General features: G+C 44.6%; 1 protein-coding gene across 6 annotated transcripts in view; it reads right to left on the bottom strand.

Moving 5' to 3' along the window:
• The window catches only part of LOC140725299 (anoctamin-7-like), a 209,795-nt gene that overhangs the window by 171,504 nt on the left and 12,404 nt on the right, over positions 1-25,887 (bottom strand). The window contains exon 1 of one of the 6 annotated variants that reach the window (XM_073040597.1): positions 11,201-11,303. The exons of 4 other annotated variants lie outside the window; for them this stretch is intronic. The gene's annotated coding sequence lies outside the window, so the exon portion shown is untranslated. Of the gene's footprint in view, positions 1-11,200; positions 11,304-25,887 lie in introns of those variants that run through there. One more of the 6 variants, XM_073040596.1, reaches the window with a different exon arrangement.

The raw sequence follows: 25,887 nt of genomic DNA on the forward strand, positions 1-25,887 counted from the left end.
GTATCAATAGAAGTGTACTAGTTCACAGAAATGGAGGGAGTTTGGATGGAAAAACTTGATAAGATATTTTATTACACCCTCTCAGAAATCCCATTATGATAGTAATCTCCCTGTTTGCTGGAGAAATTGTGGAAATCAAAATGCAAATCATTATCATATTTTTTGGGACTGCCCTGTTATCAAAAACTATTGGAGGGGGATACACAATGCCCTACAAGACATCTTTAAATGTGAAATACCCTTAGAGAGTAAGACCATATATTTTGGATATATACCTCAAGAATGGTTGAAAAGAGATAAATATTTAATGAATATATTGTTGGTGGCTGGCAAAAAGACTCTTACTAGGAAATGGTTATCACAGGAGAGCCCAACTTTAAATGCATGAATGGAAATTACAATGGACATTTACAAAATGGAGAAGATAACAGCATCTGTTAACCATAAGCTAGAACAATTTGATTCATACTGGGAAAAATGGTTTAACTACATAATGCCTCATAGGCCTGATTTTATTCTCACAAATCAATGAATCTGTTGTAAAAAAAAAAGATCACTCCCTACTTGTACATAGTTCTTTCCTTTTACTTGCTTTTTTTCTTTCCACTCTTTTCTATAAGTGTATACCTCATAAATACTTTGTGAAGATTTGTGATATATATGATTATATGATGTATATGTACAATGTCTGAAATACATCTTATGGAAATGTTTGCTTGATGATGAACTTCAATTAAAAAAAATAAATTACAAAAAAAAAGAGTTGGGCGCTGTGGTAAACTATGTATACCTGTCTGGACACGCCCCTCTGCTGACTGCTCCTGTGGCTCCTCCCACACACTCCTGTATAAAGGCGATTGGAGGCACTGCTCCTCCCTCAGTCTCCGAGATGCCGTGCTCCCTTTTGCTGCTAATAAAAGCCTATCGTTCACCTCCCGTCTCCGAGAGTTATTGATGGTGCATCAATTTTATTAGCAGCAATTTTAAAACATGGAGATCATTTTATGACCCGACAGATTGGATCTCGACCCTCAATCCCAGGAAGCTGGCAATGCTTTCGAACTCTGGCTAGCATGCTTCGAATCGTACCTGGAGGAGATACATGTGACCACCCTGCCACGATGCATAGGGTTCTCCTCTCCAGAGTCAGTGCAAGGGTCTACTCCATGATCAGAGACCAAACGGACTACCAGGGTGTGATGGATGCCCTCAAAAGACAATACTGGCTGCCGGTGAACACCGTCTACGCAAGACATCACTTAGTGACATGGGGGCAGCGGGCCGAAGAGTCGAGCGCTGAGTTTGTCCGGGCCCTACAGACGCTCGTGCAGGCCTGCAGTTGCAGGGGCTGATGGCGGAACAGCTTGCAGAGCTCGTAGTGAGAGACGCCTTCGTTACGGGGATCAGGTCAGTGTACGTGCGTCAGCGGCTGCTGGACACACCAATTTTACCTTACGCTCGGCGATCGAGCTGGCTGACATGCTGGAGGCTGCTCTGCACAACGCTGACGCTGTCCAGCCGCGCGATCTCCCGCCGGCCCCGTGGACGCTGCAGACCCCGCAACCCGCCGGCGAATCGACCTCGGCTGCTGCCAGTCGCCAGTCCATGAAGTCCCCGCAACTCGCTGGCGAGTCAACCATGCAGTGTTACTTCTGCGGACTCGAAAAGCACCCCGGAAAACACTGCCCGGCCCGAGAAGCTATCTGCTCCAGCTGCGGAAAGAAGGGTCACTTCACCAGGGTCTGTAAGTCCAAACCACGAGCGGGGTCGAGCAGCGCCGCGTGCGAGGCATGGGGGTCGCCATCTTGGTCGCCGCCATCTTGCCTGCCCGCCGCATGCAAGACGTGGGGCGGCCATCTTTGTCGGCGCCACCTCGTCCCGCCTCCAACCCACGGGTGCTTACTGGGCACCAAGACGGTGATTCAACTCTGGCCTCCGTGACCCTCGACCAAAGCGCTCCACACCAGCTCGCAAGGTCAATGATGGACATCCTGGTGGAGGGGCACAGGACTAGCTGCCTGTTTGACACGGGCAGCACTGAGAGTTTTATTCACCCAGACACGGTGCAACGCTGTGGACTCGTGACACAGCTGGTAAGCCAGAAGGTCACCATGACTTCTGGATCGCATTCCACAGACATCCGGGTGGGTTGTGTAGCGACATTGGTGGTGCAGGGCACAGAATATCGGGACTTTGCGCTACTGGTCATGCCTCAACTGTGTGCCCCTGTGCTATTGGGGCTTGACTTCCGGAGCCACCTGAAAAGTGTGACAATGGAGTATGATGGGCTCCTCCCACCAATCACTGTCAGAAATCCTCAGTTTTGTGGGACTTCGTCATATACCTCGCTACTGACCACACACACACACCGACCCGCACATCCAACCCAGCACCATGCCGACAGCCGTGCTACTGACACCACTTGCAGCCTCTCCACCCTCAAGATCCCTCCCCCATCGCTGTTCGCCAACCTGACCCCCGACTGTAAAACTGTGGCAACTAAAAGCAGGAGGTACAGCGCGGGGGACAGGGCCTTCATTAAGTCAGAGGTGCAGCAGCTGCTCGGGGAGGGGATCATTGAGCCAAGCACAAGTCCTTGGAGGGCCCAGGTGGTTGTTGTTCGGACCGGGCAGAAAAATAGGATGGTTGTGGACTATAGCCAGACCATCAATAGGTTCACGCAGCTTGACGCATGCCCCCTACCCCGCATCGCGGATATGGTCAATCAGATAGCTCAGTACAAGGTGTACTCGATCATAGACCTGAAATCTGTTTACCATCAGCTCCCCATCCACCCGGAGGACCACCCCTACACCGCCTTCGAGGCGGGCGGCAGGCTCTATCACTTCCTGCACGTCCCCTTCGGTGTCACGAATGGTGTCTCTGTCTTCCAGAGGGAAATGGACCGGATGGTGGACCAGTGCCAATTGAAGGCCACGTTCCCATATCTGGATAACATCACCATCTGCGGTCACGACTGGCAGGATCACGACACCAACCTCCAATGATTTTTCCAAGCGGCCAAAGCTCTTAACCTTACCTATAACAGGGACAAGTGTGTGTTCGAAACCACCCGACTCGCTATCCTTGGGTATGTCGTGGAGAACGGGGTCATTGGCCCTGACCCCGACCGTATGCGCCCCCTGTTAGAACTCCCTCTTCCCACCACCCTCAGAGCCCTCAAACGGTGCCTGGGCTTCTTTTCCTATTACGCCCAATGGGTCCCCCATTACGCAGACAAGGCCCGCCCCCTGGTCAAGTCCACCGCATTTCCCCTCTCAGCCGAGGCCCGCGTGGCCTTCAGCCGCATTAAAGGGGACATTGCCAAAGCAACGATGCATGCGGTGGACGAGACCGTTCCCTTCCAAGTAGAGAGTGACGCCTCCGACTTTGCGCTGGCTGCTACCCTCAATCAGGCAGGAAGGCCGGTAGTATTCTTCTCTCGTACCCTTCAGGGCCCTGAAATTCGGCACTCCGCGGTGGAGAAAGAAGCCCAGGCCATAGTGGAAGCTATGCTGACCGACCAGCGCTCAGTTGCGTTCATGTTCAGCAACCAACAGCGGGGCAAAATCAAAAATGATAAAATTTTGCGGTGGAGAATAGAACTCTCCACCTACAATTATGACATCCTGTGCTGGCCTGGAAGGCTCAATGAGCCCCCTGATGCCCTATCCCGGGGAGTGTGTGCTAGCGCAAAGCTCGACCAGCTATACGCCCTCCATGCAGATCTTTGTCATCCGGGGGTCACCCGATTTTACCATTTCGTGAAAGCCCGGAACCTGCCTTACTCCCTTGAGAAAATCAGGACGATGACCAGGGACTGGCAAGCCTGTGCTGAGAGGAAACCGCACTTCTACCGTCCTGAAAAGGCGCAACTTATCAAGGTCACCCGCCCTTTTGAGCGACTGAGTGTCGACTTTAAGGGCCCCCTTCCCTCCACCGACCACAATGTCTACTTTCTCAACATAATCGACGAGTACTCGCGGTTCCCCTTTGCCATCCCCTGCCCCGATACCACTGCCACGTCCGTTATAAAAGCCCTGCGCCAGCTCTTCACTCTGTTCAGATATCCCTGCTATATCCACAGTGACAGAGGGTCCTCCTTTATGAGTGACGAGCTGTGCCAGTACCTGCTGGCTAGGGGCATTGCTACTAGTAGGACCACAAGCTATAATCCCCAGGGGAATGGACAGGTGGAGAGGGAGAATGCCACAGTGTGGAAGGCCACACTTTTAGCCCTTAAGTCAAAAGGGTTGCCGGTCTCCCGATGGCAGGAGGTCTTCCCTGAGGCACTCCACTCTATCCACTTCCTGTTGTGTACGTCCACTAATGCCACCCCTCACGAACGCCTATTCTCTTTTCCCAGGAAGTCTGCCACTGGGACCACCCTACTGGCTTGGCTGACGTCCCCAGGGCCAGTGCTGCTCCGGAAACATGTGAAGAGCAATAAATACTCCCCGCTGGTCGAGAGGGTTCACCTTCTATATGCGAACCCCCAGTATGCCTACATGGTGTTACCTGATGGGCGGGAAGATACGGTTTTCATCCGCGACCTGGCACCCACAGGAGCACCAGACCCCTACCCCAAACACTCCACGGTGACTATGAACCCTGTACCCACTGAGGTATATACCCACGAGACACCGCGCACACCAACCCCTACACAGACTCCTCACGACACTCCCATACCGGGCGCCATGCACACGCATGAGGGATTACTGATACATAACAGGCTGGCACCTCAAGTCAGGCCGGAGCCAGCACAACCACCGTCACCAGTGCAATCACCACCGGTGCTACGTAGATCGCAGCGACAGACTCGACCGCCTGATAGACTTAACCTGTAAATATATTTGTAAGAAACTTCGCCCCATGGGGACTCTCTTTTAAAACAAAGGGGGGGGGGGTGAATGTGGTAAACTATGTATACCTGTCTGGACACGCCCCTCTGCTGACTGCTCCTGTGGCTCCTCCCACAGACCCCTGTATAAAGGTGATTGGAGGCACTGCTCCTCTCTCAGTCTCCAAGATGTTGTGGTCTCTTTTGCTGCTAATAAAAGCCTATCGTTCACCTCCCATCTCCGAGAGTTATTGATGGTGCATCAGGCACTAAGTTGAAGGACAGGACCTCCAGAATGGTGATGACAGGATATCTGTCCATGTCATTGGCTACTGAGGCTTAAAGTAGAAAGACAGCTTAACATATGGCTAAGGAGATGGAGAAGGAGGGCGGGCTTCAGAGTTTTGGATCATTGGGCTCTCTTACAGTAAAGGTTGGACCTGTACAAATAGGATGGTTTGCACCAGAAATGAAGGGGGACAAAAATCCTTGAAGGAAGGTTTACACCTGCTGCTCTGGACAGATTTAAGTTAGAATTGTAAAGGGACAGGAACCCGAATGCCAGGGCAGCTATTGGGATCGGTTGTGGGAAAAGTAAATGTTAAGCCTACAACTGAAAGGTCAAGTATGGTGGGACTACTGTTCTGAGTTGCATCTGTTCCAATGCAAGAAGTATTGTAGGTAAGGCAGATGAGGCTGGAGCATGGATTAGCATGTGGAATTAGGAAATTGTGTCTATTAGTGAGACTTGGTTGCAAGAGGGGCAGGGCTGGCAGCTGAATATTCTGGAATGTCATTGTTTTAAGCATTATCAAAGGGGAGGTGGAAAAGAGTGAAGCATAGCACTACTTGTCGGGGAAAATGTCATGGCAGTACTCGGACAGGACAGACTGGAGGACTCACCTACTGAGGTTATAAAGGTGGAACTTGGGAATAAGAGAGGGATAACCACATTAATGGAATAATATTATAAACCTACCAAAAGTCAGCAGGATTTAGAGGAGCAAATTTGAAGAGAGATAGCAGACATTTACAAGAAAAATAAGTTTTGTTAGTGGGTGATTTTGACTTTGCACGTATTGACTGGGATTCCCATACTGTGAAAGGACTAGTTGGGATAGAGCTTGTTTAATGTGTACAGAAAAGTTTCCTAACCAATATATAGAGGCTCCAAATAAAAAGAACATGATATTGGATCTCCTATTAAGGAAAAAGACAGGGCAGGTGACCGAAATGTGTGAAGGAGACACTTTGAATCTAGTGATTACAATTCCATTAATTTCAAGATAATTATGGACAAGGATAGGACTAGCTCTCGGGTTGAGAATCGAAATTGGAGAAAGGCTAATTTTGATAGCATCAGAAAGGACCTGACAGATGTGGATTATGATAGGCTTTTTTTCTAGCAAAATGATATTTGGTAAGTGTGAGGCCTTCAAAAGTGAAATATTAACAGTACTAAGTTTGTGTCTTCTGCAGATATATTAAGAGCAAAAGTTAGCAAGGGACAAAATTGGTCCATATTAAGATTAACATGGTCATCTACGTATGTAGAGTTGAAAGAGATGAGAGAGATCATAAATGGATTTTTTTTTGCATCCGTATTTATTCTGGAGATAGATACAGAGTCTATGGAACTGAGGTCCCGGACAGAATCTAGATTACAGAAGAGGAGGTGCTTACTGCCTTGAGGCAAATGTATGTGAATAAGCCCCAGGGCTTGGCATGGTGTCCCCTTAAACCTTGTGGGAGGCTTGTGCAGAATTTGCAGGGGCCCTGGCAGAGGTACTCAAAGTGTCCTTAGCTACAGGTAAGGTGCCAGAGGACTAGAAGATAGTTAATATTGTTTCAAAATTCGAGAAAGTCTCCAAGAATAAGCCAGGAAATTATAGGCAAGAGTGCCTGATCTCAGTAGTGGGTATATTTTTGAAAAGTATTCTAAGAGACAAGATACAGTGCCGATAAAAAGTATTTACCACCCCACCCCCCAACATGGATGTTTTCATGTTTTATTGTTTTATAACATTGAATCACAGTGGATTTAATTTTGCTTTTTGACTTAATTTAATTTTAATTTTTGACACTGATCAACAGAAATAGACTCTTTCATGTCAAAGTGAAAACGGATCTCTTCAAAGTGATCTAAATATAAAACACAAAATAATCAATTGTATCAGTATTCACTCCCTTTAATATGATGCACTAAATCATCAGTGGTGCAGCCAATTGGTTTTAGACATCACATAATTAGTTAAATGAAGATCACCCATGTGCAGTCAAAGTCATAAAAATATAAATAAAAACGGTCGTCATAAAAATATAAATAAAAATGGTCGTCATAAAAATACAGCTGGATTTGGAAGGTCCAACTGCTGGTGAGTCAGTTTCCTGACAAAAACTACATCGTGAAGACAAGAGAACACCCCAAGCAACTCCATGAAAAGGCTATTGTAAAGCACAAGTCAGGAGATGGATACAAGAACATTTCCAAGTCACTAAATATCCCTTGGAGTACAGTTAAGTCAATCATTAAGAAATGGAAAGAATATGGCACAGCTGTAAATCTGCCTAAAGCAAAGACTGAGTGACTGTGCAAGAAGGGGACTAGTGAGGGAGGCCACCAAGAGACCCATGACAACTCTGGAGGAGTTACAAGCTTCAGTGGCTGAGATGGGAGAAACTACACACACGACAACTGCTTCATCGCTTGGAGATGGGACAGCAGCAAAAAGAAAACCCCTGCTGATAAAAAACTTACACGATTGAGACTAAATGTTACGTTTGGCATAAAACAAACACTGCACATCATTAAAAACACACCATCCCTACCGCGAAGCATGGTGGTGGCTGCATCGTGCTGTGGGGATGCTTCACTGCAGCAGGCCCTGGAAGGTTGTGAAGGTAGAGGGTAAAATAAATGCAGCAAAATACAGGGATATCTTGGAGGAAAACCTGATGCAGTCTGCAAGAGAACTGTGATTTGGGAGAAGATTTGTTTTCCAGCTGACAATGACCCCAAGCATAAAGCCAAAGCTACACAAGAATGGCTTAAAAACAACAAAGTTAATGTCCTGGAGTGGCCCAGTCAGAGTCCAGACCTCAATCCAATTGAGAATTTGTGGTTGGATTTGAAAAGGCTGTTCATTCATGATCCTCATGCGATCTGACAGAGCTTGAGCAGTTTTGTAAAGAAGAATGATGAAAAATTGCAGTACCAGATTTGCAAAGCTGATAGAGACTTATCTACACAGATTGGCTGTAATTGCTGTCAAAGGTGCATCTACTAAATACCGACTTGAAGGAGGTCAGTAATTACGCAATCAATTAGTTTGTTTAATAATTGTAATAACTTTAGACAATTTGTAGAAATTTGATTTCACTTTGACACAAAAGAGTCAAATGTGATTCAATTTTGTAAAACATAAAAGATGAAAACTTCCGGGGGCAGGGGGGTGAATAATTTATAAGTATATAAGCATTTGGAGAGTTAGGGTCTGATTTGGGATGGCCAACATGGCTTTGTTAATGCCTAATCAATATTTACAGAGTTTTTCGAGGAGGTGCCCAGTAAAGATGAAGTCCATGTTGTCTGCATGGACTTTAGCAAGGCCTTTGACAATATCCCACATAGGAGGCTGGTCCAAAAGATTCAATCGCTTGGCAATCAGGGTGAAGTAGTAAATTGAATTCAGCATTGGCTTAGAGCTGCGGGTCCCAACCAGGGGTCCACAGACCCCTTGCTCAAGAGTTTGGTTCATGGCTCAGAAAAAGGTTGGGATCCCCTGGCTTAGAGGGAGAAGACAGAGAGTGGTAGTAAATGGTTGTCTCTCTGACTGGAGGCCTGTGACTAGTGGTGAGCCACAGGTACAGGTGCAGAGTCCATTGTTTTTGTCCTTTATATTAATGATTTTGATGTTAATATAGCAAACTGGATCAGTGAATTTGCAGATCAAGCCATCTGTAGTGGACAGTAATAAAGGCTATCAAAGCTTGCAGTGGGATCTGGACCAGCTGGGAACATTGGATGAAGAACACCAGATAGAATTTGATGCAGACAAGTGTGAGCTGTTGTATTTTAGTAGGACAAACCAGGATAGGACTTGCACAGTGAATGGTAGGGCACTGAAGTGTGCGTTAGAACAAAGGGATCTAGGAAAATGGATTCATAATTCCTTGAAAGTGGTGTCAAAGGTAAATAGCGTTGTAGTGAGTTTTTGTTCTTGATAAGTCTTTGAGAGCATTGAGTCCGGGAGTTAGGATGTTACATTGAAGTTGTATAAGATGTTGAAGAAGCCAAATTTGGAGTATTGTTTGCAGTCCTAATCACCTGCCCACAAGAAATATATCAATAAGATTGAAAGATTACACAGAAAATTTACAAGAGTATTGTTGGGAGTTGAGGAATTAAGTTATAGGGAAAGGTTGAGTAAGTAGGAGAATGAGGGGAGATTTGGTATAGAGGTGTACAAAATTATGAGGGGTGTGCATGCAGGGTTTTACTCCTCAGACTGCGTGATACTAGAACTGGAGATCATAGATTTTGGATGAAAGACAAAATAGTTAAAGGGAACATGAGGAAGAACTTCACTCAGAGGGTGATATGAGTGTGGAACTGGTAGATGTGGGCTCAATTGTAACATTTGAGAGAAGTTTGAACTGTTTTGTGGATGAGGGAGGTATAGAGGACTATAGTTTGGGTATGGGTCAATGGGATGAGGCAGAATAGGTGGGCTGATAAACCTGTTTCTGTGCTGTAGTGCGCTTTGACTCTAACCAGTATAGATGGTACCTTCCAGCTGGAAGTTGTGGAATATTGCCAACCTCTAACAATTGATGTCTTTGCTAATACTCGACAAAGGAATTTCCACAACTTCCAACTGAGAAATCTATGTAACAACAGAGAATCCTGATCAGGTAATAGCAAAATCAGGTTGCTAACAAAATAAATGGTGAGGTACTGACAACAGGCAAACCTCACCAACAATCATCAAATGGATCTTGCCCAGGGGCCCTGGAAGATCTTCCCAACCAGCCAAACAAGCATAATGTCTCCTGCTATCAAGGAAACTTGCTAACTATCAGTCAAGGAGCATTGCCTATTTGCTGTGGAGGAAGCTTGCCAACTATTGGTGGAAGGGAACCTTGGATGTCAAGAGAGGAGCTGAATTTAGTCAAGAAGAAGAAAGACATATGTAAGGCTTAGGAAGCTAAAATCAAACTTAAGGATTTTAAAGAAGCCAGAGAAGAATTCAAGAACGGAATTAGGAATGCCAGGAAGGGTCATGAAAAGTCTTTGGCAAATTGGATTAAATAACAAGAGGAAACAGGTAGAACCACTTTTGGATGAAGAGGATGTGGGTAAAATCCTAAATGAGTAGTTTGCATCAATAGTTATCAAAGAAAAGGATATGGAGGATAGGAAGATCAGTGTGGAGCATGCTAATATGCTAGGACATTTGAGACAAAAAGGGGAGAAGTATGGAGTCTCTTAAACAACAGAAAGGTGGAGAATTCCCTAGGGCCTGCTGGGATACATCTCAGGTTATTGAGAGATGCAAGAAATGAGATTTGCTGAGGCCTTCATTAACATCCCTGCATCGTCTCAAACCGCAGGTGAGGTCTGGGAGGACTGGTAAGTTGCCAATGTTGTTCCAGTATTCAACAAGACAAATAGGGATAATCCTGGAAACCAGCGAGTCTCACGTCAGTGGTGGGCAAGTCACTGGAGAGGATTCTTAGTCAAGGATTTAGGAGCATGTGGAAAACCATGGCCTAATTATGGATGGTCAGCATGGCTTTGTGTGGGGCCAGCCATGTCTTACTAACTTGATTGATTTTTCTGAGGTGGTGATAAAGATCACTGATGAAGGTAGAGCTGTGGATGTTGTCTACATGGATTTTACTAAGGTGTCTCAGAAGGTCCCTCATGGGAGGCTCATCCAGAAGATTAACTTGTGTGGGATCCATAGTGAATTAGCGGTTTTGGATTCAGAACTGGCTTGCCAATAGAAGACAGAGGATAAAGGCTGTTCCACAAGGATCCAAACTAGGACCTCTGCTGTTTGTGATATATGTATCACAAACTGGACAAGTAGGTTGGTACGTTTACAGACAATATAAAGGTTGGTGGTGTTGTAGAAGACTGCCAAAGAATATAATGGCATTTACTCTCAGAAGCTGCTTTCTCAGGTACACCTGTACACCTGCTCATTAATTATACACCTGTACACCTGCTCATTAATGCAAATATCTAATCAGCCAATTACGTGACAGCAACTCAATGCATAAAATCTCATAGACATAGCCATGAGGTTCAGTTGTTGTTCAGACCAAACATCAGAATGGGGAAGTGTGACCTACGTGTTGGTGCCAGATGGGGCAGTTTGAGTATCTCAGAAACTGCTGACCTCCTTCGATTTCCATGCACAATAATCTCTACAGTTTACAGAGAATGTTGCAAAAAACAAGAAAAAAAAACACATTAAGTGAGCAACACATACAAAATGCTGGTGGAACACAGCAAGCCAGGCAGCATCTATAAGGAGAAGCACTGTCGACATTTCGGGCCGAGACCCTTCGTTAGGACTAACTGAAAGGAAAAATAGTAAGAGATTTGAAAGTAGTGGGGGGAGGGGGAAATGCGAAATGATAGGAGAAGACCGGAGGGGGTGGGATGAAGCTAAGAGCTGGAAAAGTGATTGGCGAAAGTGATACAGAGCTGGAGAAGGGAAAGGATCATGGGACGGGAGGCCTCGGGAGAAAGAAAGGTGGGGGGGGGGGGAAGCACCAGAGGGAGATGGAGAACAGGCAGAGTGATGGACAGAGAGAGAGAGAAAAAAATAAACAACTAAATATGTCAGGGATGGGGTAAGAAAGGGAGGAGGGGCATTAACGGAAGTTAGAGAAGTCAATGTTCATGCCATCAGGTTGGAGGCTGATTGGAGGATGGACCCTGTCTCTTGCAAAAATGTTATCCCCTTCTCATAATTCATCCGTCTCCACCGCATCTGCTCTCAGGATGAGGCTTTTCATTCCAGGACGAAGGAGATGTCTTCCGTTTTTAAACAAATGGGCTTCCCTTCTTCCACCATCAACTCTACTCTCAAATGCATCTCTCCCATTTCCCGCACATCTGCCCTCACCCCATCCTCCCGCCACCCCACTCGGGATAGGGTTCCCCACCCCACCAGCCTCCAGGTCCAACGTATAATTCTCTGTAACTTCCGCCACCTCCAATGGGATCCCACTACCAAGCATATCTTTCTCTCCCCCCCCCTTTCTGCTTTCTGCAGGGATCGCTCCCTACGCGACTCCCTTGTCCACTCGTCCCCCCATCCCTTCCCACCGATCTCCCTCCTGGCACTTATCCTTGTAAGCGGAACTAGTGCTACACCAGCCCTTACACTTCCTCCCTCACCACCATTCGGGGCCCCAGACAGTCCTTCCAGGTGAGGCGACACTTCACCTGTGAGTCGGCTGGTGTGGTATACTGCGTCCGGTGCTCCCGGTGTGGCCTTTTATATATTGGCGAGACTGATTCGCTGAACACCTACGCTTGGTCCGCCAGAGAAAGCAGGATCTCCCAGTGGCCACACATTTTAATTCCAGGTCCGATTCCCATTCTGATATGTCTATCCATGGCCTCCTCTACTGTCAAGATGAAGCCACACTCAGGTTGGAGGAACAACACCTTATATACCGGCTGGGTAGCCTCCAACCTGATGGCATGAACATTGACTTCTCTAACTTCCGTTAATGCCCCTCCTGCCCTTCCTACCCCATCCCTGACATATTTAGCTGTTTGCTTGTTCTCCATCTCCCTCTGGTGCTTCCCCCCCTTCTTTCTCCCGAGGCCTGCCGTCCCATGATCCTTTCCCTTCTCCAGCTCTGTATCACTTTCGCCATTCATCTTTCCAGCTCTTAGCTTCATCCCACCCCCTCCGGTCTTCTCCTATCATTTCGCGTTTCCCCCTCCCCCCACTACTTTCAAATCTCTTAGTATCTTTCTCTTCAGTTAGTCCTGACGAAGGGTCTCGGCCCGAAACGTCGACAGTGCTTCTCCTTATAGATGCTGCCTGGCCTGCTGTGTTCCACCAGCATTTTGTGTGTGTTGTTTGAATTTCCAGCATCTGCAGATTTCCTCGTGTTTGCACATTAAGTGAGCAGCAGTTCTGTGGACAAAAACACCTTGTTAATGAGATGGGTCAGAGGAGAATGGCCAGACTGGTTCAAGCTGACATGAAGGTAAAAGTAACTCAAATAACCACACATTACACTAGTGGTGTGCAGAAAGCACAAAACGTCAAATGAAGTGGATGGGCTACAATAGCAGAGAATCGCACTGTGCATGCTAAAGTGGCCACTGAGTATAGATCAGCTGTAGATCATTAAGAGCACCAAATTTCTTGGTGTTCACCTAGCGGAGAATCTCACCTGGTCCCTCAATACCAGCTCCATAGCAAAGAAAACCCAGCAGTGCCTCTATTTTCTGTGAAGGCTGAGGAAAGTCCATCTCCCACCCCCCATCCTCATCACATTCTACAGGGGTTGTATTGAGAGCATCCTGAGCAGCTGCATCACTGCCTGGTTCGGGAATTTCAACCATCTCGGTTCTCAAGACCCTGCAGCAGATTGTGAGGTCAGCTGAGAAGATCATTGGGGTCTCTCTTCCCGCCATTGCAGACATTTACACTACACACTGCACCCGCAAAGCTAACAGTATCGTGAAGGACCCCACACACCCCTCACACAAACTCTTCTCCCTCCTGCCATCTGGCAAAAGGTACCGAAGCATTCAGGCTCGCACAACCAGACTGTGCAACAGTTTCTTCCCCCAAGCCATCAGACTCTTCAATACTCAGAGTCTGGACTGACATCTACATCATTTATTATTATATTGAAATCTGTCCTCTATTGTGCCTATTGTCTTGTTTATTAATTATTGTACTACCCTGCACTGTTTTGTGCACTTTATGTAGTCCTGTGCAGCTCTGTGGTCTAGTGCAGTTTTTATGTTGTTTTACATAGTCTAGTGTAGCCTTGTGCTGTCTCACATAGTCTAGTGTAGTTTTGTGTTGTTTCATGTAGCACCAGGGTCCTGGAGGAACGTTGTTTCATTTTTACTATGTACTGTACCAGCAGTTTATGGTCAAAATGACAATAAAAGCAACTTGAACTAGATATGGGCAGAGAAATGGGGTTTAATCCAACTAAATGGTTGCACTTTGGGAGCTCAAATGCAAAGGAACAATGGACTGTTAATAGCAAGACCCTTAAATGTGTCGATGTGCAGAAGGACCTTCAAGCCCAAGTCCATAGCTCCTGAAAAGCAGCTACGCAGGTTGATATGGTGGAAAATATGCCCACCTTTATTAGTCGAGGAACTGAGTCCAAGAGTTATTTTGCAGTTTTTGGCTCAGGCTGCATACGGTGTGCTGCATTCGATTCTGCTCACCCCATTATAGGAAGGCAGAGGCTGCAGAAAAGGTTTACAAGATGCTGCCTAGATTACAGGGCATGTGCCTTTAAAAGCTGGATGCCCTTGAATTGTTTTCGCTGGAGTGGCGGAGGCTAGAGGACAATCTAATACTGTAAAGGTTTACAAGATTATGAGAGGCACAGACAGAATAGAAACCCAGTATCTTTTACCCAGGGTTGAAATGTCTAATACCAGAGCATGCTCTTAAGGTGAGAGCTAGTAAGTTCATAGGTGAAGTGCAGGGATTTTGTTTTACATGATAGAGGTGTTCAACATGTTCTTAGATAGGTACGTGGAAGGATATGGATATTGTGTAGGCGGAAGATACTAATTTGGTAGGACATTTGATTACTGATTTAATAGGCTTGGCACAGCATGGTGAGTTGAAGGACCTGTTCCTGTGCTGTTCTGTGTTCTATCCTCTCCCATCTCTTTGTTCATGAAGCATCTATAAACTGAGGGCAAGAGGTTGTGAGAGGATAGAGAGGCAGCACAGAAACACATCCTTTAACCCAACTTGTCTACGCTGAACAAGCTGCCTACCTGAGCAAGTCGCGTGTGCCTGCATTTGTCCCACATCCCACTAAATGTTTTCTATACATGTAAAATAACTGCCTTTTATAAACTTTGTAATTGTACTTTCCTCCATCACTTTCTCTCGAAGCTTGTTTCACATAACCCACCACCCTCCGTATGGAAAAAGTTGCCCCTAAGGTCTTCCTGTCACTTTAAATCTATGGCCTTACCATGAGGAAAAAAAATCTGTGACCATTCATCTCTCGTGATTTTATAACCTCTGTAAGATTACCACTTCAGTCTCCTATGCTTCAAGGAAGAAAAAAAAGCAGCCCACCAAGTCTCTCCTTACAAATCAAGACTTTCAATCCTGGTATACCATCCTTGTGAATCTTTTCTACACCCTTCTAGCTTAATAACATCCTTTCTACAGTTCACTAACCAAAACTGTACACATTAGGCAAAGCATGGTCTTACCAATATTTTGATGATCAAGATGACATTGGCAACATAGGGTCGTTTTGCTGGCTGCACATGAAACCTCTAGATATACCTCTTCTGAACTACAATCGTTGCAATCTGCAGCCTGTATTTTCCCTTTAAATAACATACTTTTAAACTGTCTTAATGAACTAGCAATTTTATGATTTGATGAAGAACTTGGCAGACTCGGCTCTCAGGGATGCAGGTACAGCACCTTCCAGCGGATGAAGACAGAGGAAGGGAGGACTTCAAGCCAAACTAAAAAGCTGAGGTGTAAAATTTCCTCTATCTAGCATCTTGTTAGCAAATTTACAGTCGCCAGAGAAAAAGACTGAGGACCCAAGTACAAAATTGCTGTATTGGAGGGAAATGAGGAATTGCTGCATTCTGTGTTTCACAGAGACTTGGCTCACTCAGGACATGACTCTGATAAAGTCCTCATGGTGCTCAGATGTGGCAGTCTTGTCACACTCTTGTTCCCCCGACCTGGAACATCTAATAATTAAATGCCGATGATTTGACTTATCAAGAGAGTTCTTCCCCATGACCCTAACCAGCGTTTATATCAAAAGGCCAATGTTAAGCAAGCACGAGTATTAAGTGCAGTGATAATCAAAACAAGAAACAGCCTACCCAATGCCCTTCAAATTATCGCCAGGGACTTCATCAAGCTTAGTTAAAGAAATCTCTACCCATTTATCATCCAAATACCACCTGTAGCACAAAGGGTCCCAACACACTCAACCACTGTTATATTATAATTAGGAATGCCTACCTTTCCATCCCTAGACCATACTTCAGGAAATCTGATCATTTGGCTGTCCTCTTGCTAAAGAACAAGGCTCGGGAAGTAAGGACAACAAAGAGGTGGTCACGGGAGGCAGAGGAGTGGTTACAGGACTGCTTTGAGTCACTGGACTGGGCCATATTCAAGGACTCAGAGGATCTAAACAAATATGAATGGTCATCGCAGACTTCATAAAGACAGTCATGGACAAGTGTGTCCACAAAACCATTCAGAGTCTTCCCCAACCAGAAGCCTTGGATGAACCAAGAGATCTGCTGACAGCCATATCAGTGGTGTTTAGGTCTGGCGAGCAAGTAAGGTACAAGAGATCCAGATACAACCTCCAGAAAGCCACCTTCCACACAAAGTAGCAAACCTGGACCAAACTGGAATTGCAGAAGGATGCTTAACAGCCGTGACTGGGCTGGAACACCATCACCTCCTACAAAGTAAAACCAAGTGACATGAGACAACAAGGTTTCACTCCCAGATGAGCTCAATCCCTTTTTATGCTGGCTTTAACTGACAAAACAAGGAGGCAACTTCACGAATTCCCACAGCCCCCGATGATCCTGTGATTACAGGAGGGTGAACCATGGAAAGTATCTGGCCCGGGCAGGGTAACTAGCCAAGTATGAAGATCTGTGCTGAGCAATTGGCTGGAGTGTTCACTGAGATCCTTAACTTCTTGCTTTTGCAGTCTGAGGTACACACTTGCTTCAAGCAGGCTTCAATTATACTAGTGCTCAGGAAGAACATGGTAACCTGTCTCAACGATTATCATCCAGTAGCACTTACATCCACTGCGATGAGGTGTTTTGAGAGGTTGGTGATGAAACACACATCAACTCCAACTGAGAAGTGACTTGGATCCATTTCAATTTGCCTTCTGTCACAACAGGTAAACAGCAGCTGTCATTTCCCTGGCACTTCACTCAACCCTGGGGCACCTGTACAGTGAATTTGCATACCCCATTGACTAGAGTGCTGCATACTATCATCCCCTCAAAACTAATCAATGACCTCCAAGATGTAGGCCTCAATACCTCCTTATGGAACTGGATCCTTGATATCCTCACTTGCAGACCCCAGTCAGTTTGGACTGGCAACAACATCTCCTCCACAATCTCCATCAGCAGAGGTTCAGCACAAGGCTGTGCATTTAGCCCCCTGTTCTACTCACATATTACTTATGACTATGAGCCTAAGCACAGCTCCAATGCCATAATTCAGTTTGCTGACAACACCACTGTCATTGGGCAAGTCAAAATGGTGAAGAATCGGAGGGAGACTGAAAACCTGGCTGAGTGGTGTCACAACAACAACCTCGCACTCAGTGTCAGCAAGACCAAGGAGATGATTACACCGGACAAGCAAGATTTTGCTCCCTAAATACTTTTGGGTGTATCTTATAGATTTTGGACTGCTGATCATGAAAATCACCATGAAATATTCCAATCATTAACCTTTTTTTTTTTAAATTGCCAATATTTGTTATTTTAATTCATAATTCAAGTTGATTAAAATACTGCTCACAATGTAAGCTGAGAAGTTTTCTATCTTGTTCAGGCCTGGGCATGCTCAGGCAGGGCAGATTCTGCATGGCAGGACAGGTTTTAGAAAGGCATCATGCACATTTCTGTTCTATGCATTGCATTTACATGTATATCAGTTTGCAATCACCTTGATGCATGCATAGCATATTGTGCATACTCATAATAAATTAATCAAATTTTCAAGCGTATTTGTAACAGTAAAATGTGCTGCCAATGTTGCTACAGTCACAGTACTTTCTATTGTAGTTGTGGTGAGTACATACTTGAATCTCTAAGACAGAGCATGACAGAGGAAGGATGTAAATAAGGTTGAAAGAGGGCAGAGAAAATTTACAAGGGTGTTGCCAGGTCTGAGGACCTGAGTTGTAAGGAAAGATTGACATTATTCCTTAGAATGTAGAAGCTTGAGAGATTTGATTGAGGTATACAAAATTATGTTGGGTATAGATAGGGTAAATGCAAGCAGGCTTTTTCGCCCTGAGATTGGGTGGGACTACAACCCGAGGTCATAGGTTAAGGATGAAAGATGAGAAGTTTGAGGGGAACATGAGGGGAAACTTCTTCACTCAGAGGGTCGTGAGCATGTGGAATGAGCTGCCAGCACAAGTGGTGCATGCAAGCTCGATTTCAACGTTTAAGAGATGTTTGGATAGGTACATGGATGGTATGGGTATGGAGGGCTATGGTCCTGGAACAGGTCAATGGGTGTAGGCAGCTTCAATGTTTTTGGAATGGATTAGATGGGCTGAAGGGTCTGCTGTGCTGTACTTCTTTATGACTACGACTCTTGATTCCTCTTATTATGAAAGCCTACGAGCTCTACTTTGGGTGTAAAATTGGTGACCAAGACAAAGCCTGGGCTCCTCACATTTGTTGCACAACATGTGCTGTTGACCTTGGAGCTTGGCTCAGAGGGGCTTGGAAGTCAAAGCCATTCACTATCCCGAGGATATGGCGAGAGCAGGAGGATTATGTGACAGACAGCTACTTCTGTCTGACTAGTGTATCTGGTTTCTTTGCTAAAAACAAGAAATCCTTTGAATACCCCAATCTCCCTTCAGCCATGACACCTGTGCCACATAACGATAGCCTTCCAGTATTGAAGCCAATAGAGACATGGAGTCTAGAGGAGGCAGACGAATATGCTATGGTGCACGAGCCAAGGATGGAAAATAACACTGATACTGATACAGATTTTGAACCCTTTATGTCAAGCCTCATCTGATAACTCAATCTGAATTAAATGACCTGGTCAGACACCTGGTTTTGTCAAAGGCAAAAGCAGAGTTGCTTGGCTCAAGACTGTAAAGATGTCAACAGGCACAAAAATATCCATGAAGAATTTCGATATTTGAGACAGGTGTTTCCCAGACTAACTGATGCCAAGATTAAGGCAGGTGTTTTGTTGGTCCACAAATCAAACAAGGCATCAATGACGAGCAATTCAAAGAACTACTCATGGGACCAGAGAAAATCACATGGAAGGCATTCATAGATGTTGGTGAAATTTTTCTTGGTAAACAATAGAGCACCAAACTACATGTAGCTGGTTGACTGATGTTTCAAGTATACAAAACCAGGAAGTGCAACATGTCACTAAAGATTCATTTTTTACATTCCCATTTAGACTTCTTCCCTGCAAATGTTGGTGCTGAGAGTGACAAGCACGGTGTAAGTTTTCACCAGGACATTGCAGTCATGGAGAAACAGTATCACAACAACTGGCATCCATCAATGCTGGCTGATTATTGTTGAACACAAGCAAGAAGCCTCAGGCACTGAGTACAAATGAAAATCATCATTTTTAATTCAGTTGAACTATGGCAAATCATCAGTACTGTTATGCAATTAAATGCATGATATTCAATAAAAGCTAATTACTTGTTTTCCCGAATTCCTACATGATACAAGTAGTCTGAAATTGTGTTCAGCTTCAATCACAATAAAATTCTAAAGAAGCAACACTTTCAAAAAAATTCGCTGTCCATTACTATTGATTACAGGAGGAGGAAACCAGAGGTTCATGAACCTGCTGGGGGATTAGAGGCAGAGATGGTCAGCAGCTTTAAATTCCTTGGTGTTATCATTTCAGAGGATCTGTCTAGGGTTCAGCACATATACGGCATTATAAAGAAGCAGCTCTACTTTCTTATGAGTTTGCAAAGATTTGGCATATCATCTAAAACTTTGATAAACTTAAAAACAGTAATGTAACTATAAACACGTAAAAAATTCTGTAAAGCAAAGATGCTTTCAAAAATAGTGAAAATTTCTCAGTATCAAAAAAAATTACTATAAAGAGCTGTAAGCAGTAAAAAGCTGAATGAAATCAATATTTGGTGTGACCACTCTGCCTTTAAATCTGCATCAATTCTCTTTGCTACTGCTGTGTAGTTTTATAAGAAAATTGGCTGGTTGGTTGTTCCAATCATCTTGGAGAACTTCACAGTTCTTCTGCAGATTTTGGTTGCCTCGCTTGCATCTGACTCTCCAAGTAATCCAAGACAGTCACGATGATGTTGAGATCAGAGCTCTTCAAAGGCCATGCCATCGGAACCCACGTAAAAAATCTAGGATGCCTTAGACTTGCACAGTGCTGTAGATGTGTCGTGGAGAGTATACTGACTGGTTGCATCATGGCCTGGTATGGAAACACCAATGCCCTTGAACAGAAAAGCCTACAAAAATGATGCCCATCCATCATGGATAAAAGCCCTCCCCATCTCTGATCACATATACAAGGAGTGTTGTCACAAGAAAGCAGCATCCATCTTCAAGGTCCCCCTCACCAACCAGGCCACACTCTCTTCTCATTGCGACCATTAGGAAGAAGGTATAGGAGCGTCAGACCCACACCAACAGGTTCAGGAATAGTTATTACCCCTCAACTATTGGGCTCTTGAACCAGAGAGGATAACTTGTACATGTACTTTGAACTCTGGGTTGTAATGATCGCCCCAACTCTTGTAGTTAATGCACTGACTGATAAAGGCAAGCATGTCAAACACCTTCTTCTGCAACCTGTATACCAACTCTCCAGAACCCTGCCATTTACTGTGCAAGTCCTGCTCTTGTACTTGGCATTGTTAATTTCATCTGACATTCCTTGGCCCACAAGCCTAGTTCACCTGTTTAAGTAGAAATTGTTCAGTAACCTCCTTCACTGTTCACAATTACACCAATTTTGGAGTCATGTAAAAAATTACTAACCATGCCAACTACATTCTCATTCAATAAACATTCAATTCACTAATATAGATACCAAATAACAGTGGACCCAGCACTGATCCCTATGGCATACCCCTGGTCACAAACTTCCAGTCTGTAACACAATCCTCCACTCCCACCCTCTGACTCCTAATACCAAGCTATTTTTATATTTAATTGGCTAACTCAGTCATTTGATCTAACCTTCCAGACCAGCGTACCATGCAGGACCTTGTCAAAGCCCATACAGGCAACAATTACAACCCTGCTCTCAGCAATCGTCTTGGCACTCCTTCACACCTGCGAAACACGAATTGCTCCATGCTCAAAGGCATGCTGACTATCTCTAATCCATACACACGAGGTGAGGTGGGCCTCTGCTTTGCATGTCAGACAATGGAGCAGCTCTTTCAGGTGCATCTTTCTCTGAATACAACTAATGCATGATTTACGGTCATCTTCAACTTCAGGCTTCATTTGCAGCTAATAGAAATGATCTCTGACTAGTCCATATATCTTGTCAAATCCCAGATGACCTGAGGCATCGTGAAGTGACATCAGGCAAAAATCAACAGAAAATGTTGTTCTGTTTGGAGGAGAGGTAGACCTGTATAAGACTTTGCTCCTCAACTCCAGTTTTTCCCATTCTCTCATAGGTAGCGGTATACTGGTATGTTTTGTCTTCTCAACTTTTGAAAAATCTCGCTTGAAAATGGCTGACCAGAGTTCACCTATACAAAGCTCATCTTGCTGTGCTACTGGCAATTCAGCAGGACGGCTCAAGGCAGGCGACTGCTTCGTATTCAGCATGATCAGTTAGCATTATACTTGTAGAATTGCATGACTATAAACATCTAAATGATCAACAGCTCTATTGGGTCAGAGCAGGTTAAGACCTACAAGTATCTGGGAGTACAGTTAGACGAGAAGCTAGACTGGACTGCCAACACAGATGCCTTGTGCAGGAAGGCACAGAGTCGACTGTACTTCCTAAGAAGGTTGGCGTCATTCAATGTCTGTAGTGAGATGCTGAAGATGTTCTATAGGTCAGTTGTGGAGAGCGCCCTCTTCTTTGTGGTGGCGTGTTGGGGAGGAAGCATTAAGAAGAGGGACGCCTCACGTCTTAATAAGCTGGTAAGGAAGGCGGGCTCTGTCGTGGGCAAAGTACTGGAGAGTTTAACATCGGTAGCTGAGCGAAGGGCGCTGAGTAGGCTACGGTCAATTATGGATAACTCTGAACATCCTCTACATAGCACCATCCAGAGACAGAGAAGCAGTTTCAGCGACAGGTTACTATCGATGCAATGCTCCTCAGACAGGATGAAGAGGTCAATACTCCCCAATGCCATTAGGCTTTACAATTCTACCGCCAGGACTTAAGAACTTTTTAAAAGCTATTATTAATGCTTTTTGAGATAGTGATTTAGATGCATATCATATTTTTTACTGAGTTAAGTATTGTATGTAATTAGTTTTGCTACAACAAGTGTATGGGACATTGGAAAAAAAGTTGAATTTCCCCATGGGGATGAATAAAGTATCTATCTATCTATCTAACTGTGGAAAACTGGCACATAGCTTTAACACCTGAGACAGGAATGACTTCCCTCTCATCGTCATTTACCGGCATCTCATAAGAGCACTGTGATAACACATCCAGATCAATGTTCTGACTTCCCAGCCAGTATTTAAGGCTGAAATTATAGACAGATAACGCCGCCACCCAGCGATGATCTGTGGCACCCAATGTTTCTGAGGTCACAATACAAGTTAGTGGGTTGTTGTCAGTTCTTATCTCGAACTGGGCACCATGTAGATAGCTATTGAGTTTGTCTTTCAATGCCAAAAACTCCAGTTTGTGAGCAAGATAGTTCCATTCATATGGTGACAAACTCCAGCTAGTAAGAGCAACAGATCTCAGGCTTTCACCTTGGTCTTGACAGAAAACACCGCCTAACTCTTCACGGCTAGCATTCTTGAGAAATACATACGGGAATGGGGGTTTGCAAAGGAAAACACAGGTGCTTCAGTCAGTAACTGTAAGTGTTTGAAATGCCTATTCCCACTTAGAATCCTATCTTTCCCCAAAAGGCTCCAAAGCATCAAGATAAGCCTTGGCTTCTTCTCCATTAGACTCCCTCTCTTTCTTCACTGAGGGAAGATAACCATACAGGGATTGATTCAAAATCCCTGGAGTAGTACCCACAGAATGCAAGGAATGAGCACAGAGCACTCATAACCCTGGGTCTTGGCCAGGTTGTTACTGCCTCTGTTTTAGAAGGACCTCTGAGAGATTATGTGTCTGTCATAGTTGACTGATGTTTTACAGAACTGGCATTTGCCCAGTGACAGTTTTAAACCCTCAGCTTTAAGATTACCAGGTATAATGCTGCAGCCATCGCTGAATCATGCCTGAAGGATGGTTGTAGTTGGAAGCTAAATATCCAAGGTTACTCATTATATTGGAGGGATACAAAGGTAGACAGAGGGCTTGGTGTGGCTCTACTGGTAAAGAATGGCATCAAATCAGTAGAAAAAAGTGACATAGGATTGGAAGATGTTGAATCCTTGTGGGTTGAGTAAAGAAACTGCAAGGGTAAAAGGACATCGATGGCATTTATATACAGGCCTCCCAACAGTGACTGGGAGGTGAACTGCAGATTATAACAGGAAATAGAAAAGGCAATGTTATGGTAGTCATGGGAGATTTTAATATGCAGGTTGATTGGGAAAATAATGGATCCCAAGGGAGCGAGTTTGTTGAATGCCTAAGGGATGGGATTTTAGAGCAATTTGTCATTGAGCCTACTAGGGCATCAACTATACCGGACTGGGTGTTATGTAATGAACTGGAGGTGATTAGGGAGTTTAAGGTAAAAGAACCCTTAGAAACCAGTGATCACAATATGAATGAGTTTGACTTGAAATTTGATAGGGAGAACGTGAAGTCTGATGTAGCAGTATTTCAGCGGAGTAAGGGAAATTACAGTGGCATGAGAGAGGAGTTGGCCAAAGTAAATTGGAAGGCGCTACTGGCAAGGACATCAGCAGAGCAGCAATGGTGTGAGTTTCTGGGAAAAATGAGGAAGGTGCAGGACATAATGCATTCCAAAAATGAAGAAATACTCAAATGGTAAAATAGTACAACCGTGGCTGACAAGGGAAGTCAAAGTTATTGTAAAAGCAAAAGAAAGGGCATACAAACAAAGCAAAAATTAGTGGGAAGATTGACAATTGGGAAGTTTTTAAAAACCTACAGACAGCAGCTAAAAAAAAATCATTAGAAAGGAAACGATGAAATATGAAAGCAAGCCAGCAAATAATATCAAAGTGGAAAGTAAAAGTTATTTCAAGTTGTTAAAAATAAAAGAGAAATGAGAGTGGATATAGGACCACTAGAAAATGAGGAGAAATTATGACAGGGGACAAGGAGATGGCAGATGAACTAAATGAGTATTTTGCATCAGTCTTCACTGTGGAAGACACTAGCAGTGTGCCAGATGTTGCAGTGTGTGAAGGAAGAGAAATGCGTGCAGTTACTATTACAAGAGAGAAGGTGCTCAAAAAGCTGAAAGACCTAAAGGTACATAAGTCATTCAGACCAGATGAACTGCATCCTAGAGTTCTGAAGGAGGTAGCATTAGAAATGATCTTTCAAAAATCTTTGGACTCTGGCATGGTGCCAGATGACTGGAAAATTGCAAATGTCACTCCACTCTTTAAGAAAGGAGGAAGGCAGCAGAAAGGAAATTAAAAACCAGTTAGCCTGACCTTAGTGGTTGGGAAGGTGTTAGAGTCATTTGTTAAGGGTGAGGTTATGGAGTACTTGGTGACACAGGGCAAGATAGTACAAAGTCAGCATGGTTTCCTTCAGGGAAAATCCTGCCTGACGAACCTGTTGGAACTCTTTGAGGAGATTACAAGTAGGATAGATAAAGGGGATGCAGTGGATGTTGTATATTTGGACTTTCAGAAGGCCTTTGACAAGGTGCCACACATGAGGCTGCTTACCAAGTTAAGAGCCCATGCTATTACAGGAAAATTACTAACATGGTTAGAGGATTGGCTGATTGGTAGGAGGCAGCAAGTGGGAATAAAAGGATCCTTTCCTGGTTGGCTGCCAGTGAATAGTGGTGTTCCGCAGGGTTCGGTGTTGGGACCGCTTCTTTTTATGCTGTATATAAATGATTTAGATGATGAAATTGATGATTTGCTGCCAAGTTTGCAGATGATATGAAGACTGGTGGAGGGGCAGGTAGTGTTGAGGAAACAGACAGGATGAAGAAGGGGTTGGACGGATTAGGAGAATGGGCCAGAAAGTGGCAAATGAAATACAATGTTGGAAAATGCATGGTCATGCACTTTGGTAGTAGAAATAAATATGTGGACTATTTTCTAAACGGAGAAAATTCAAAAATCTGAAATGCAAAAGGACTTGGGTGACCTTGTGCAGAACACGCTAAAGGTTAACTTGTAGGTTGAATCGGTGGTGAGGAAGGCAAGTGTCACGTTAGCATTCATTTCAAGAGGCCTAGAATACAAGAGCAGTGATGTGCCTCACCTTGAGAATTGTGAACAATTTTTGGTTGCCTCATCTTAGAAAAGGTGTACTGGCATTGGAGAGGGTCCAGAGGAGGTTCACAAGGATGATTCCAGGAATGAAAGGGATATCATACGAAGAATATTTGATGGATCTGGGTAACTCGCTGGAATTCAGAAGAATGAGGGGGATCTCATTGAAATCTTTCGAATGTTGAAAGCCCTAGACAGAGTGGATGTGGAAAGGACAAGAGGGCACAGTCTCAGGATAGAGGGGCGCCCTTTCAAAACAGAGATGCGGAGAAATTTCTTTAACCAAAGAGCTGTGAATTTGTGGAATCTGTTGCCACATGCAGCTGTGGAGGCCAGGTCATTGGGTGTATTTAAGGCAGAGATTGATAGGTTCTTAATTGCACATGGCATCAAAGGTTACGGGGAGAAGGCCAGGAACTGGGGTTGAGGAGAAAAAGAAAAAAGAATC

The sequence above is a fragment of the Hemitrygon akajei genome, chromosome 3 (assembly GCF_048418815.1).
Source record: "Hemitrygon akajei chromosome 3, sHemAka1.3, whole genome shotgun sequence".
In the NCBI taxonomy this organism is placed as follows: Eukaryota; Metazoa; Chordata; class Chondrichthyes; order Myliobatiformes; family Dasyatidae; genus Hemitrygon; species Hemitrygon akajei.